At 43.3% G+C, this 18,106-nt stretch overlaps 1 pseudogene; it reads right to left on the reverse strand.

Annotated features, from left to right (window-relative positions):
* Nucleotides 1–334: 334 nt before the first annotated feature.
* Nucleotides 335–18,106, reverse strand: part of LOC133445537 (trace amine-associated receptor 13c-like) — a 58,579-nt pseudogene continuing 40,807 nt past the window's right edge.

Below are 18,106 nucleotides of genomic sequence, written 5' to 3' on the forward strand. Positions count from 1 at the left end.
GGTGGTACAAAGGCCTCAGAAATTCAAGTATCAAATATGATATATCGGGCATTATAAGGTTAAATATTATGGTATGCACACCCCAAGACAGGTCTTAAGAGTAGGAGTAAGGACCAGAAGTCGACAAGGAAGAAACCCGAACCCAGGCCACCACCAGCCACACGGAGGACCAGAAGAGGGCGGGAGGAAACCCCCCGCCAGCAAGGCCCGCCCCCTCCCAGCGGCGACAGAGGGAAGCCCCGGGCGGGACCCCCATGACCAGGAGGAGGCAGCCAGGAAACCCACGGTGATGGACCAGGACCCAGCCGAGCACCAGCAACCCGACATGGGCCGATCATGCGGCCAGGAGGCCCACACCCTCCAGACCCCACAACACCTGAGAGGCCAGCCTGCCCGGAGAGATGGGGCCTCCCCGACCGCCGACGCGGTGGGCCGGCACCCGCCCCGATGAGAGCGGGTGCCAAAGGCACGCCCAGCTGCAAGGGCAGCGAGGGGAAGCAAAGATGGGCACGGAGTGCGGGAACCCCCCAACAAGGAGCCACCAGGAGAGGCCCGGCAGCAAGGAGCCCCAAACCCACGTTAGACAACGGACACCCATTCATCCATCCATCCATCTATTTTCTAGACCCGCCTTATCCTTTACAGGGTCACGGGGGTCTGCTGGAGTCTATCCCAGCCAATTTTCAGGCGAGAGGCAGGAGTTACACCCTGGACAGGTCGCCAGTCCATCGCAGGACACCCACCCCCACAGACACTAACATACACTCACTGACAAAGACATGGACAATCATTCTCTCACCACTCCCTTCTCCCCTGGAGGCCTGACACAGCCCAGCAGCCCCCCCGCCCCCCCCCCGAGGCAGCACGACAAGCCCATACCTGGGTCCGGCCATCATTCCCTCCCATGGTCCCCAGGACGAATGCAGGAAACATGGGTGGAGGAAGACCTCACTCCTGCCCCTGGTGATGAGTGTGTGTGGCTGTGACTGGTGCGGTTAAAACAGGGAGGGGGAGGTCAGGGCACCTGTCAATAGCCAGATTTGACAATGCCCCCAAGCCCCCCCCCCCCCCCCCCCCCCCTGTCCAAAGACCCTAGAAATTTCAGTTTTAAATGCAAGATCATAAGAATACCATGTGAATAGTTAAAAATAAACTATCATTTGTTATTGTCAGTGTTGCAGTTTTGACTTCTGTATGGTAATATGGTATTTACAATTTTTTTGAAATCATGGTGATTAATAAAACTTCTTAGGCCCTGATTTTATTCTTCTATGTTCTGATTTATTTATGGGGGCCCCGTTCCTTCTCATTACCGAATGTAATTTAGCCTTTTGTGTTGGGAAAATGTCAATTAAAAAAAAAAGGAAAAAAAATGCGGTGACTGGCTGCTGAGGACATCTCTCTAATAAGCAGTCTGCAGAGTGAAGTACAGAGCAGCCAGATGAAAAAAACCCACTATTAGTCCTGCCAGCCCTCATTTTCTTCCACACCAAACACACTGTCGCCACCAATTGCATATCTCCTCTGCTGAGACCGTCTCTGCTGTCCCAGGATGCCTTGCATGTCCAGACACTGATTCAGTATTCTGCACACATACAGCAAACTTGTTAATAGCCATATCAAACACTGCTTTGATTTGACTTAAAGTTTCAAACTGTCTGTATGTGTTTGTGCGCATTAACACCATGTCACATCTGACAAAAGCCATCAATGAGGCAGGGATGTAAAGAGCATAACTGTTGGAATGCTTAATTGTTGCTACGTAAATATAATTACCTGGCGCTGCATTGGTGATCCAAGTGCAAGACCAAAACAGCTCCATGGAGGCGTGAACCACATGACCTCTGAAGCTGTCTCTCTCTATTAGGCAGCGAAACCCATAAGCCCTGTAAACTGAGGTGGGTTTCTTTTTTCTCCACTACAGCCCCTTGCATAAATTCATCATGGATCCATCTCCTGCATCCAGCCAGCTCTCTTCACATTGATGACTTTGCTAAAGCCAATTAATTTGGTTAGTGATAACCAACATTCACCTAGACTGGTGTAGGGAACCAAGAGAACCAAGTCAGCCTCCATTTGCGTCTTGTATATTCTAGCCAAGATAGGTGTTCCTAAACTGAGGGGCATCTTACAACCTCTATGATAAATGCATTCAATTGGAGCACAATTTACCACTTTCACACAGAAATATAATATTTGTAAAATTTGATTTATTGCATTTGACCATACATTTCCTCCATCATAACCCGCTATTTATTTGTGGATAGCATTACATTTAGCATTGGACCAAATATTCATCTGGGTTCTTTGGAGGTTATGGAAACTGGGCAAAATCTGTTGAACATGCCAACAGCACTGTATGACAAGACATGTTGAATTTCTGTGTACAAGTGCATGCATTCATGAGCTTTTTCTCTGGTTGCATTAGCGCCACAGATAGGTGCTCTGAAGAGATGTAACAGCCAGCGGGTGGCCAGAAGACCAGTGAAAATCTCTTTGTAGGTCCTGAGTCAGACAAAGGCTTGATATACCCTGGGTTTAATGAATGCCTTATTCCTCTGTGTTTTGTGAAAGTTTCTCCCCAAACACAATCAGGAGAATTGAGGGAGTCAAGATGAGGAAACTGACAGAACCACAAAAGGGATACTTTTCTGTAACTACTCTGCTGAGGTTCTCAGCGGGCTGAGCCAGGCTGTATCTGTCATGTTGATATTGAACGGATGCCACAGACTAAGCAGCACATACACCATCTCCTCCATGTTCTTCATCTTTAGTTTTGTTTTCTTCTTCTTCGTTTGTGTCACACAATAAAGTACATCACAGCAGCTTCGCTCCAACCCCGCCCGATTCTGATCCGGGTACTGGATTGTAATGGAAAAGAAACCAGGCCAAGTTGAGTCGAGATGAGTAGAGACGAGTAGAGCCGAGTAGGTGCTGGTGGAAAAGCACCATAACACTTGGTTTGGGTCAAGTTTGGGTCAGGAGCCAGGTTTCAGCTACAACAGGGTGAGAGGTGCCCCGGGGCATTTCAGAAACAGGCACCAAGGTGCCTCTTCTGCCCACAGGCCATTCCCTCCAACTGGCAAAATGCCTGTTCCTGAGTGGGCTTCTGGCCCAGGCTGTGTGGAGGCACAAGAGCCTCTTTCAGAGCCTGAACTCCTGTTTGAGGATCTCCCAGTTGACTCCAGGATGGACTTCCATGGGGAGCAAGGGACTAGAAGTAGATTGAGGTGTTGGATACCTGCCGGCACCCTTTAATTGTAAATCATGTCCCCTCTGGAGCCCATGACATGTACTTTTTCTGCGTCCTACATACACTTCCTCTGGTGGTGTCCATTTCTGTGTAGTCCATATCACTAAGATGAAGATGAAGACCCAAAAGCAAGACAATTAAATGTAGTTTAATAACCAAAACTAAAATCTTGCAACAACAGGATAATAAAAGAACCAACATCTCAAATGCTGAGGTGAGGTCAGCAGCATGGGGAAGAACAACTGGGAGCTTTCAACACAGAACCACAACGAATGGACTGGCAGGGGAGGGAGGAAAGCAATCGGTAATGGGAAAAGGCAAAACCCTTTCAAAATATACCTTAGAACAAAGGTATCAACAAAAAGAACACCAAAAAATGGTTACCCATTGTATTTGAATAGGGAAGTCAGATTTGATCATAAATGAGGTCTCCAAATAGATGGAGAGGAGTTTAAAATTTTAATCTACTAATCTACAGATTTAAATAGAGCTGCTTTGATTTATCCAGTCTTGATTGGATCACACAAAATACGTGTTAATGCTGGGTTTAAAGACACACCAAAGTCATTGTCAAATATAACCTAAACGTTCTGCTGGCCGAGGAAATATGAATTGTTTTTGATTTGACTTTTTTTTCATTCCTACATACGAAATGTCTTTTTAATTATATTTGTGCATATTTCCCTGAGATAGCACAAAAAGGGCTGTGTTGCTGCTGTACTTTAAAACCAGTAATGGTCTTAAATATAATCTGAGCATGACTGACTAAGTGACATGAAACCAAACTCCATGGCAACCTAAAACATTACCACTGTGGATTACAGTAGGAGATTGGGGAGGGAGGGTTGAATGGAGCAGAGGTCAGGAGGTTGTTGGCAGGGAGAGAGGCAGCAACCGCTTGATGGATTTGGGGGAGGGTCGGTGTTAAACGAATCATCTGCAGTGATGTTTGATTTCCTTCCAAACTCTTTGCAGCCTCCTGGGGCTCCAGAGCAGCTGCAGGGCTGGAAATCCCACCGCTTGGCTGGTTGAACGGTGTCAGACAGGAAGAGCTGAGCTGAGTGCTGCCTTTCACCAAATCTTTTACTTGTTTATCTTTTCTCTCCCCATGTAGGAGGCCTTGGCACGACAAAAAAAAAACAAAAAACTAAAAAAAATCACTTGTTTGTTCTTTGTTTTGCATTTCATTTAGTACGTCATATAGGAAACAATTATAGATATAAATTCCACAAAGTGTTGGCAACAACATGATGAATCATTATTTACCGAGATGAGGCATGGGTGTTGAGAGTTCACACTTATGAGAAACCTTAATGCAAACAAGAAAAGTGAAACTTGTGCCAAAGAATTCATTGCATGTCGAAACTGCCAACCTCAAAACAAAAATATACAAGTGCCTAGAGAATGCAACTTCTTTTTTATGTAGGTATAGAGATGGATTTACTGTTACCAAAGTGTCACAGTCTTTTCCTATATATATATATATATATATATATATATATATATATATATATATATATATGTGTGTGTGTGTGTGTGTGTGTGTGTGTGTGTGTGTGTGTGTGTGTGTGTGTGTGTGTGTGTGTGTGTGTGTGTGTGTATATACATAAGCAGTGACTGCAAAAGATTTTGGTCAGAAGTGTGAAGGAGTTCAGTGAGAGTCTTAGGTTTATATCCTCGCATGTTTCTACATGTTTTATCTCTGAACCAACAGGCTCTCCAGGTGTGCAAACACTGGGTTTATGTGTACCTGCCTGGAGGAACCAGCTGGATCTCGCTGTGCCTGACAGCCTCTGAGGTATTAGCAGTGGGTGGTGTTTCATTTTGTTTGGTTTTCAGAGAATTTCCTCACAATACCCAGACGTCTGTGGAAAACAGCTATGAAAGTTTGCCATGCGAGTGTAGGTTCTGTAAAACCTTAAGCCCTTCATGTTTTCCGAAAGCATGCCATATCTGGTTTTATAACACATAGCAGTTATTACCACTTTTCAGCAGCCTGGGATGTCTTGGAAGTCAGGGGTTTCTGGCTGAGACAAGCAACAACAGGAGGAACAGAAGCAAAAACACTTCTTGAACCCAAGGCTCCCTCTCATTCAACTCCCCTCCCCCTTCCAGGGAGCAGAATACTGGATCAGAGTTACTTGGGGGAGGGTTGAATGGTTGAACTATCAGTACTTTGACACTCAGTACATTTACATGCATTATTTAGTCAAGAAATGGCTATAGCTCAACTAAGCCATTTAACTGTCCTTCTTTGGTCCCAGTTTACATGCACGTAAAAGGAAAAATAATACATTCCACCATACTCCACCATAATAGGTGGTGACAGTATTCACTTTCAGCTGGTTAGCACTCGTCTTTTCTTGTTGACCTCCAAAGACCCAATTAACACATTCATCTTTGGTTGAGCTGGTGGCAGCAAATTAGAAACATAGTTAACAGTAAATTGGAAAAACTTACAGCTTTGTACACTGTGTGTCCTATAGGCTTTAGATTAGATCATTTTTCTAGATTTGATTGCATTACTCTGAATCAGCTTCACAGTATATTTCCACGTCTAAAGTCTGGGCAGGAAATACAGAGCATGGGCCAACTGTTCTAGACGTTGTTAACGATTTCGTTGCAGATTAACTTAAGTTTAACTGCATTATCTGGAAGTCCAACTATCCGAAGTTTAGTATATTTTGATTTCAGTCTGACTACAATATTTAAAAAAAAATTCATTTTAAAACGCAATAATACATTTTTCTTCAAACATCACGTAAATGCACTCAATGGTTAGAGGAATAAGCTTTGTTTGATCATGTGCATACACTTAAAGGTGAAAATTAAAGAGCAAATGCATTTGAATACAGTAGGTCTTTCTCCTTTCCTCCTTTTTAACCTTCCTAGACAACACCGTGGATCATTTCCAGTTGTTCCAGTTCCAGTTTATATAAAGTCTATGTCTGGGATGTTAAGCGACATTCCTGCAGGTGGAACACCCTCCAGGAACATCTGGAAAAGTTTTATTTATGTATTTATTTATTTTATTTATTTATAAGAGAAGAAAGGCCATCTTGAATTATCCCTTCATGAATTGTTTATAACAAGCTCCATGTTTTACATCCCAGCAGCTTATCAGAAGCAAGGCATAGAAAAACAGGTGCTTTATCAAATTCACCATCATCAACACAATACGTTCCATGCAGGCTTGAAACACCCTCTAGAAAACATCTCAGTTCCCTCCATTCTCCTCCATGTTGTGGTATCACAACATCAAAGGCGTTCATGACTTTCAATGTTGGGGGGTGGGGGGTGACAAATTATTGATTTCATGTGCGATGGTGATGGGGAATTATTGCTTGTGAGCCTGATGGCTCCCATACCAAAACGGAAACAGAAAGGCTGATGATGACCAATTACTGATGACATCTTCTGCGTAGTCATGGCAGTTAATGGGGGTGCTGAATCTCAACTTGAAGTTAAATTATGAATCTACCAAGGAACACAATCTGATTGGGATGTTTGGGTAATAAAATGACTAGTTTGGAATTAGGAAAAGTGTTATGTTATGTTTGGGTATAACATTTTGAACTATGACACTGATCCTCCAGATGCTGATATACTGCAGGTATTAAATTAATTATAGGTAGATATTATAATAAGAACAACACCATTAAACCCATTGCCACAGACAGTCCCAACTAATGCAGTGATATCCTCCTCTCAGAGGTGAATCCCAGAGAGTCTTACTCTACAGAGGACAAACCTTTTCCCTGCACAAATCCTTTTACTGTTGCCTGCTTTGTTGCTCAGGTCCTTTAGCCTGGACAGAATTGTTACAACTAACACTTGATTGACATTTGTGGTTATAAAAGGATTAATAACAAATCCCTGAGGTTAAGCCCTGAGAATTCCATCACTGCTTTGATTTTTAGATTAGGAATTAGCGATACACAAAACTATCAAGACTTAGCTAAACTAAACAAGTTCAAAAATTGTTGGGAGAATCACTTTGACATGGTATCTGTAAAATATTTTGGGCCTCTGGGGTGCGCTTGCTGAGTTTCAGTTAGAAAACACTGATGGAACCGTGAACGGACACTTTTCCACTAAATATCTCCAGAGCAACTTAAACACTAGATTACCTGTCAGGGCCTTTGTTCTTGGTTGCATTCCTCTGTTATCTAAACCGCACTGGCTGAGTTAATGTGAATTGAAGGAAAAAACCTTTGAACGGTTGGATATGAATGTGATAACCTGTAGGGTTGTGAGGCCAGAACTGTTGTTTCCATAAGCTGAGTCCGGTGCACTTGTTGTTGTGGATTCAGCGGGTGTTGTCAGCGCTTTGGTTTCCCACATATACCTCAGCCCAATCCAGGCCCAGCGCACAACGACACACACACACACACACGCACACAAGCCCACACACCGACCTCCCTCCTTTACACAAAAACACACACACCTCCCTCCCAGCACAGAGGGAGGTAACTGCATTTGGAGGAGGGAGGGCTGTGCTGGCTGCAAAGGGATAAACACAGTAGGAGTTCCACTTTTTATCACTTATATAAGCCTGGGTGATTCTGTCCCGTATCCCTTATTAGCACAACAATTCCTCTGCTTCACTGTTTGCTGCCTCTGTTGTTCTCCAGCCCTCCATTAGCTTTGTTCTATTTTAATTAGAACAGGAGGTTTAGTGCCAGTAAATACTGAAGTTGTGTCTCTCATGGGAGCAACTCCCAAGAAGAAGTCTGTGTGGGGAGACAACAGAAGCTCAAATACAATCTTCTGCATATATATTTAGTTATTGCATTCACTACAGCCTTCCAAGTTGAGTTGAATGGCTGGGGGAGACTGTTTTTCTCCCCCACATAAGACAAAAAATAAATAAATAAATCTAATTCAGTAACAGGATTTCATACAGGTGGATTTAGGTAGTTTGTGTTTTGGGTGTTGCTTTTAAATTATTACTGCTACATTTCTTTTTCTAGAAAATGAATAACCTAACCACACCTTTCTTCTGCAAGCTGTGCGTTTTATGAAATCTGTAGCCCATTCACACTGCCACTTCATCCCACCCTGTAGCACTTTATTCTGCTCTGCTGGGGTCTGAATTACACAGAGGGCGAATGGCACATACTTTTTTTACCGCTTCTGTTACGGCACTGGTTTGTCTTGGTAGAAATGAGTGCTGTCTGAACTTGCAGTGCAGAAATGCACAATTGGTGGATGAGGAGGGGCACACAGTTCATGAAGAGACTCAACTTAGTCTGTCACTGGGACACTGAGAGACAAGTTTGTGTTGTGGAACAGTGGTGACAGAACAATTTAGGTCTGCAGGAAGGAGCTGAAGGAGCATCCACCACCTGAATCCGGGTTGGCATCTCCCTTCTGCTGAACTTCCCTCCTGCAACTGTAATAAATCTACAAAACTCAGCAGCAACAACTATGCAGAAACTATTATTTATTGCTGTTTTTTTTTGTTTTTTTTTCCCAGCGCTGTGTTTTATTTAGTGAAGACTAAATATTGTAATCAGTGATCAGAGATATGAGGGACTTGTTGCTGTGAACCCAAAGGCTGAAGAAAGATATCATCTTTAGATGGAATGCTGTAATTATTTCTGAAAGCACACACTGGGGAGGAAATATTGCATCCTTGTTGGATCAATGTGAATGCACAGTCGGAGAGTGTAGGCAGAATGAAGAGAGGATCGGTGTGTCGTCATACAGTGATCTCAACAAATCCCAACACATTTTGGGGAAGTTGGATAAAACTAAAGAAGGGGAAGAGGGGTCTTTTCTTTGGAAGTGGTTACAAAATCAAGTTCAACATTCACATAATCCTGTTATCGTCGGGTAAATTTAAGTCTGAAAATGTCAGGGTTTGACATTTCCCCCATGTTTTGGGTTTCAGTTCTGTCCCTCCTGTTTCTCATCTGCCCTGATTGTCTGCACCTGTGTCTCGTTATCCCCTGTGTATATCTAGTCTTGTCTTTCCCCTGCTCCCTGTTGGTCCGTACTGTTTGCTTCCTCCGTGGTCTCCTCTAGTTTTTGGATCCCTGTTTTTGTTCTGCCAGTTTTGATCCTGCTCAGCAGCGTTTTTGGTTTTGTCTTTGTATTAATAAATCCTGCTTTTTGCAAACTCCTGCCTCCTGCTCTCCTGCATTTGGGTCCTCAACAACCACACCTTGACAGAAAATATGTCATTCAGTGAGCTTTTCATGTATTTGTGGTACTGTGACATCACAGAGCCTTATAATTAAATCATCCAACTTCCTTACGTTGTATAAAATGTGATTATGCTTCTATGTAGCTTCTTTGCCCGGCTTTCAGACGATACGGGCAGACAGAGATTTACAGAGGAGCTGAAATTACAAGGGCGGTGGAATTGCGGTGCTTGTCAACAAGAGATGGTGTAATCCAGGACATGCTAAAGGGAAAATCGTTTCTACAACTGGATATTGAACTGTTTTGTCTGAGTTCCTGTTCTTTTTGTCTGCTGAAAGAGTTCAACAGTATTAGTGACAGTTCACATCCCGCGATCAGCTGGTACAGACACTGCATATGATGCCATTAGCTCTGCTGTTGCTAAGCTACAGACACAACAACCCAGCACATTTCTAGTCCTGGTGATTTCAACCTGTCTCTCTCTTTCTCTGCCACATTTCCAATGGTTCAACAGTTTTATGCAAAAGACAAAGATGCATATACAGTAGCTCCCCTGCACAACCTGCTCTCTACAGGGGGGATCAAAATCTGGTCTTTCCCTCCATCTACAAACTCATCTTCCAGAGGCAACCTGTGACCAAAGGAGTCCGAGGAGGAGTCACAGGAAGCTGAAGAAACTCTGCTTGGGTGTTTTGAGACTACAGACTGGGAAGCACTCTGTGAGCGACGTGGAGATGACATCTATGCCATGACTGTGGTTGACTGTATCAGCTTCTGTGTGGACAATGTCATCCCCACCAGAACAGTGATGTGCTTCCCCAGTAATAAACACTGGATCACCAGTGACCTGAAAGACCTCTTCATCTTCCACCTCAGTCATGAATTTTGTTGTTCTTCCATCGTTGTCTCATACTACATCATGAGATGCTGGGCCCCCTTCTTCCTTCCCCCCAGCCTGTCTTTCTCCAGCTGTCAGGTGAAGAGGTAACTGGAGAGACTGAACCGGAAAAAGGGTGCGGGTCCGTTTAGTCTCAGCCCCAAGGCCTGAAAGCCTGTTTAGACCAGCTAAGTGAGATTCTGCAGCACTTCTTCAACCTCAGCTTGAGCCAGAAGAAGGTTCCAGTACCGTGAAAGTCATCCTGCCTTGTTCCAGTACCAAAAATACATCATCCATCTTCTCGTAATGACTATAGACCTTTAGCTCTAATATCCCACATCATGAATGTCCTGGAGCGAATTTTAATGGTCCAACTGAATGAGCAAACAAGCACCTTCCAGGACCCACGGCCGTTTGTTGAGGGGTTAGAGTCGAAGATGCAATAATACACCTGCTAATACACCTGCTTCAATAAACTCACAGTGATCTGAGGAAAGCAGGCAGTACTGTCTGGATCCTATTCTTTGATTTCTCCCATGCACTTAACACCATCCAGCCTGCATTACTATGTAAGAAACTCCAGAAGACACAGGTGAATGCCTCCACAATCACCTGGTTGACTGAGCAACTGACTGTGTATGAGACTGAATGGTTGTGTGTCTGAGGTGGTCAGAAGCACATGAGCTCCACAGGGGACTGTACTCTCACCATTCCTCTTTGTGCTGTGCATGTCAGACTTCCAGGACACGTTGGAGTCCTGTCATCTGCAGGAATACTCAGATGACTCTGCAGTTGTGTGGTGTATCAGTGGTGGACAAGAAACTGAGTACAGAGAACTGGTGGATCGTTCTGTGGCATGGTGTGGGAGCAATCATTTCATCTTGAATCTGAACAAGACAAAGGAGATGATTGTGGACTTTAGGAGAGCCAGGGTTAAGTCAAACAGTTTTTCCATCATGGAAAAGTGGTGGTGACGGAGGAGTATAAATACCTTGGTGGACAAACCTGGACTGGCTGGGTGGGGTTGGCGAGAGGGCCTTTCTGTGTGAAGTTTGCATGTTCTTCCCATGTTCCCTTGGGTAGCTAATAGGGGGGTGATCCTTTCATGCGCTACGTCCGGCCGCGGAAGCCCCACCCTGTTGGGTGTTTTGGGAATGTCCAGTGGTGTACTGGTACTGGTGGGACTGGGTATCAGTCAGGTGTCCTTGCGTCATTAAGCCGACGGTAGTCGCCACACTGGCGCCAGCCACCGCCCGGCTTGGGGACAATGTGGAAAGATGACGCTCACGGGATGTTGGATCAACAGACTATACCCAGACGTACCATGTTTGCAAACTCACCCTTTGCAACGGCAAGCTTGGTCGGATCGAGTCGCCGAGCGCAGGCGTAGAAGGGTATACCAGTGGTGGCAAGATGGTCCTCCACACCATGCTTCACAGCAGATGCAGAAAAAGTGGGCCGGGTGGTCGCTGGAAACTTGGCCTGGAGACGGTGGAAATGATCCAGGGCTGAGAGCACGCTAGACAGTCCCGCTGAGCGCGCATGTATAAGATCAAAACGTGATGGCGTCAATCAAACCGCGGTTCTTTACACCTACCAACAGTCCATGTGCACACAGAAAATCAGCGCCAAGGAGGGGAAAACCAACCTTTGCCGTAACAAAGTCCCAACCAAACTACTGTCCTCCAAAACACAATTCAACATACCTCGTTCCATATGTGCGGATGGGGCTACCATTGGCAGATTCCATAGGGGGGCCGTGGCTGTCGGTTACCACGTCCAAACGGGATGCAGGCAGAACGCTCCTCTATGCACCAATGTTGAACAGGAAACGTCGTCCGGAGATGCTGTCACGATGAAAAGCAGCCTGCCTACGCGGCCGATGCTCGCGGCCACTACTGAGTGCCGGCCCTGGCATTTCCCGATCCATCAAAACTGCGTAAGTCAACCACATAAATTGCAAGCACAGCCACAGCTAACGTTAGACAGAAAGATGTGAGCAATTTATCAAGCCACAGCAACGCTCTTCCCCAATCTCGAGGAGTACACGCCGCGCATGTGTACGTCTGCGACCGAAAGGCTGGCGAATGATCTTGCCAAGGGGATGTAAATGGCTAGGACTGCATCTGTTCAAGTCTGTTAAAAAGATAAATAAATGACTTTATAAAGCCACTTTTTTGGTTATACATCAATCTTTTGATCTGCCACATAATTGAATGAATTTAAAGGAAAACACTTCAAGTGAAAATTGCTGCTTTTCTCAGCAATTTTTAGGTGAGATTAAAAAAGAGGTTAAATAGATTAATTAATTAAAGATTTTGATTAATTAATTAAAATTTCTCATTTTTTTTAATTACTGGACAGCACTAAAAAAAACACCAAACAAAAAATGCGCTGTCCAGCAACCCAACCAGCATAGCGCTCAACGTCATCACACTATAGGCACCACGATCCCTGAATATGAAGTAACTACGGACAGTAAATTACATGCAGCATATTAATTTGGCATTGCATGAAGAACCACACTTAGACCCCGTCCACACGTAGCCGGGTATTTTTAAAAACGAATATTTCCCCCCTCCGTTTATAAAAAAATTTGCATCCACATTACATCGTTTTTTAAAAAAAAACCCTTCCACACGTAACCGAAGATCTGCGTTTTCGACCACATTCATAAGCATTCTAACCTGTAGATAATCTGCGGCTCCCGGGGAAGCTCCGCGGGCTCCGCCGCTCCGCGGGCTCCGCGGGCTCCGCCGCTCCGCGGGCTCCGGGGGGCTCCGCGGGGCTCCGCGGAGGTTCAGCCTCCGCGGCTCCGCGGAGGTTCAGCCTCCGCGGCTCCGCGGAGCCCTCTGTGTCGGTGTAACGCAGTAAGCGGCCGGTCAAGAGCAGAGACCATTTATTTAATAAATAGCTTGGAGAACAGATGCTGGATCATCTGTATTTCTATAGTAAACAAAAGATTTGTTGTTGTTTTGGCGCATAATGTGACGTTCGAAAACGCAAAACTCCGGTTGTGTGTGTCTACACGCATCTACATAAACTGAGTTTTCAAAAATCTTCACTTTGCCCGGAGTTTTTTTAAACCTTCGTTTATTTGCGTTTTCGTGTGGATGACAGGTCAAAACGTAGGAAAATATCTCCGGTTTAGCAGATATCCGCAGATATCCGGCTACGTGTGGACGGGGTCTTAATAACAAAGGTGAATTATGTACGGAGTGGAAGTGGCAGTTTGGGTTGTTTTTTGCGGCGCTGTAGCTTGCAGTTTCCTATTGTTTACGAACTTCATGTAGCCCAGAACTGGAAACGGGGTAAGAAGCTTATCTTATGTTAAGTGGAGCTGAAACATACTGAGCTACAGTCATTTTTACTGACACTACAGAAATGTAATTTTCTATCAAGCTTGAAAATGATGAAGTAGTAGCAGCAGGATGTACATTGAAGAAAATACAATGCAGACCAATCAAATTTTGTATCGATGGCATCAATACAAGCATAGTTAAACTTCTTGGGAGGTCCACATCAGGCAATGGCAGAGGTTGTGATTTAGGGGCACAAATCATCTATAAAGCTGTAACACATTTATCAAAGGAGTCAAACCCACCAAAAGGATGGGAGGGGCCAAGTTCACCATCTAAAACCAATCACTCCAAACCAAACTGTAAAGATACAGTTAAAAAGAAAACTTTTGTACTGTATTTCTGTGATATTATGAGAAAAGCAGATCATAGCAAAAGACCTCAGGAAGAAACTATGACATAACAGTACGTCTTCTTTTAAAGCATGTTGATGTAAACTTGTCAAGCCATGCAACACAAAGCATAACTTGCTTCTGTACAGTCACTGTGTTGATCTCGCTTCAGAAGACACGTACTTTTATATAATCAAAGCTTCATGTTACAAAACTCCCGTGGATTACAGATTGTTCTTTTCAAAGTCCATGCTTTTTCTCTCTTTAAAAAAAAAAATTATTTATATTTTTACTTTTCTATACTTAATCAAATATTTTGTTCAGTTATAAAATTTGACTTAGGCCATTATTTCAAGAGGTTTACATCATAGTATTAGTGAAGTTAACGCAGTCATAGATTAAAATCGACTTGTCTCACAGTCATCACATGAACTCATCAGCAGTTTGGTCGACTGCAACTCAACTGCTCCACAGCCTGACAGCAGGCCTTTACTGCAGTTCAGTGAAATTATGGATTTGAGATTCAGTCCATGTTTCTCTTTAGATGCTTTTTTCCTCTTTTAAAAAAAAATTTGATGTTTTCATTTTTTTCAGCAGATTGTGTTCACAGATGTCTGTGACAAGCAGATGGTTGCTCCAGTAAAAAAATGAAGCATTTCTGTTAATCCACGTTCTTTCTGACCTTGGTGATTTTGTGTTGGCATGTTAAGATTCTCTACATGTTTCATGCACATCATTACATGATCTCAGCTTATGTGCTTGATTTTTAGCTGGCGTGGATTCAGGATTCCCCCTCTTCCTCCCTCTGTCTGTCTCACTCCACCCAAACAAGCCAATGCACTGCCTCACATGCAGACAGGGTTGCCAGGCAACCATTTTTCGTCTCCCAACAGCCTGGTAATCCGACAATAGATGGGTATTTAATGTGTAGGTTTCGGTCTGTGTGAGTGTGCACCTAAAACACAGGCATGTGGTGATATTTAAAGCCCCGCTGCACGTTTACATGTCAAATAAATAGTGCATCACTATTAAGATTTATCTCTTGGCACAGAGCAGCAGGTGTGGAAGTGTCAGGGGATCATAAATTTGAATGCGCTGTTTTTTTTGGGTTTTTTTTTTTTGTTATTCATTTGTTTTGCACAGCAGCGGTGCAGGATCTGACTGGAGGTATTTCAGATGGTATCTCAGATATTCTGCACATCTAGATAGTTAAAGCTGGAAATCTTTACAGTAACCCCAGTTTCCATGGACTATTTTAGCCAAATGATTAAGATTTCGGGGTATTAAAAAACGTCAGTGTAGGATGAGCAGAAATAAGTTACAAACAACGCAATATGTAATTAATCATTGCAAACGTTGCATTGCATTTAAAAAAAAAGGTTGAAAGGTTGCTGATGTGTCCACTAATTTGGACATCATGCAGTCCTTTCACAAACTCATGAAGACGCATTTTTCAAGCTGCATTTTTCCTTATCAAGTGTGTAGTTGATTCTATTCAATCAACTAAAAACATAGCGAGTTCAACATGTTTACAGGCATACAATGTACCTGTCAACTTAAAACCAAATGGGGCGGCACCTCACCAGAAAGTTTCTGTGTCAGCTCCTGGAAACGAAGGCTATGTACACACGTAGCCGGGTATTTTTAAAACCGAATATTTCCCCCCTCCGTTTATAAAATAATTTGTATCCACATTACATCGTTTTAAAAAAAAAAAACCTTCCACACATAACCGAAGATCTGCGTTTTCGACCACATTCATAAGCATTCCAAACCTGTAGATCATCTGGTCTTCCAGCCGCGTCTCCTTCTCGGTAGCGAGACCGAGTCGACCCGTCCGCCCCAGGTGTCCCGCCACGGAGCTGCTGCGTTAAATCGACGTAGCCCTACGCCGTAGGGTACGGCGTACGGTGCGCATCGCTGCGTACCCTACGGCGTAGGCTCTGCTTCGGTGTAACGCAGTAAACGGTGGTCAAGAGCAGGGACCATTTATTTAATAAATAGCTTGGAGAACAGATGGTGGATCATCTGTAGTTCTGTAGTAAACAAAGGTCGCACGTTAGACGTCAGAGCAGATTTGTTGTTGTTTTGGAGCATAATGTGACGTTCGAAAACGCAAAACTCCAGTTGTCTCTGTCTACACCTGGTCTACACGCATATACATAAACAGAGTTTTCAAAAATCTTCACTTTGCCCGGAGTTTTTTTAAACATTCGTTTATTTGCGTTTTCATGTGGATGACAGGTCCAAACGTAGGAAAATATCTTCGGTTTAGCAGATACCCGGCTACGTGTGTACGGGGCCAAAGTGAACTGCACAGTCTCCACCCGACCACCTCCACGCCACTCTACCAGGCATATACATGTCCACAAGAGCCAAATCAGAAATACGGTACAGTGATGCCATTGAGCAACTACTTGCATTACAAATTTTGTTTGAATATTAGCATACACTAGCAACAATAGTTTAGCCTGCTTTCTAATCCTCATGAAATACTGGCAAATCTGTACTATTTTCATTTCTGTATTTGGTTGTAAGGCGTCTCCAACAGAGGATACAACACCATTGACCTTTGATTGACCTTTGATTTGTCCTTTTTTATTCTTTCTTGTTTTCAACTGGAAAGCTTTTTTTTCTTCGTAGGACTGTCCTGCTTGTGGTGAAGCAGCGCGTTCACCCTCTGGTGCAGCTGTTGCACTTGAATGGATTATTGAACTCATAGCCTGACATATATTGGTTTGTAGTTAATTACTTGAACTGCTGTATGGGGTGTTGTGTTGTTATATGTTTATAGCTTTTCCCACTTGTCTTGTCGTATTTTCTCCCTCTAGGTGATATCAGGCCTTTTCTTATTCTCTTTTTTGCTGATTCTCTGATGGTTTCAGATATTTCAAATACTAAACCAAATGCTAAAATTTACTTCACTATTGTATTGTAATGCTTATAGTTAGCAGCTTTAAAAGACAACTTTTTTCAATAAAGAGCATTGAATGGACGTGAAATGACTCCCATTGGCCACATAGGCAGCTAATGTGCACTTAAAGCACCCTAATCCATGTATATAGTAGAAAACAGGCTTCTAAACAGTCATCCAATGTAGTAACCACAATGTATAAAAGGATTGAAAAGGATCTCTGTATCTGGGTAAGAACAGTCATCTTTACATTAAGGTCTCTAACATCATAATGAGTTGCAGAATATTTAAATGACATGAACATTTAAATTCCAGATCTGCTCTGATCAGTGTGCCTCACTTCATCAGCTTTACGCCTCTTTTGTGATGCTTCAAGACAAATGTAGGGTGTTTGTGTTTGTGCAGGAATGACTTTGGTGTCAGACCAGCACCTCTTCAAAGATCTGCTTGGAGCAAACTTTTTACAACTTCTCATTGTGATAAATCAGTCACGACACAGATTAGTCAACTAACTACAAGCTTGTCTGGGAACCATGTTGTTTTACAGATGTCTTTAGGACATAGATTTTCAGTTACATAGTTACATCGTCCTGATACATTGTACATGTAAGTGATACTAAAAGCTTTAGATTATTATTAGGAAGCTGAAAGGGTGACATAAAAGAAAGACTAAAGGTATCGGCAAAAGTTATCACGGTAGCTTCACATAGTAATCAAGGGGACAAAGGTGTAAAGAGTGTGGTGTTAGAGTCTTCACCTTTCTATGACACCTCTTTAATGTTGAAATAAGCTCAACATTAACATGTTTTTTTAATCATGTTGGCCAGTCTGAACTAGCACTACAGTTGCTTCTAATAATACTTTGTAAATATTAGTAAGCTTGTATTGGCTTGGCTACGCGGTGCTGAGATAAAAACAAGACTATCCCAGATAACGAAGAACATTTGGCCCAAACACAACCCATATCTGCTTGGCCTTGACTGATGGCGTTGCCTCAGAGTGAGAGTAGCTGTCTAAACTCAGCCACGTACATACAGAACAGATCTGCATTTATCTGGTCCCTTTACAAAACCCTGGGGGGTTTTCCCAGTTAAGGAGGTGCAGGGCAGGATTTATTTATCTATAAACAAAAATTGTAATCAAATTTGCATTTCTCATTATTTGAAAAGACACACTGAAGAATGTATCCTAACTTGTGCAGGGGAATGTTGAAATTATTCA

The sequence above is a fragment of the Cololabis saira genome, chromosome 6 (assembly GCF_033807715.1).
Source record: "Cololabis saira isolate AMF1-May2022 chromosome 6, fColSai1.1, whole genome shotgun sequence".
Lineage (NCBI taxonomy): Eukaryota > Metazoa > Chordata > Actinopteri > Beloniformes > Belonidae > Cololabis > Cololabis saira.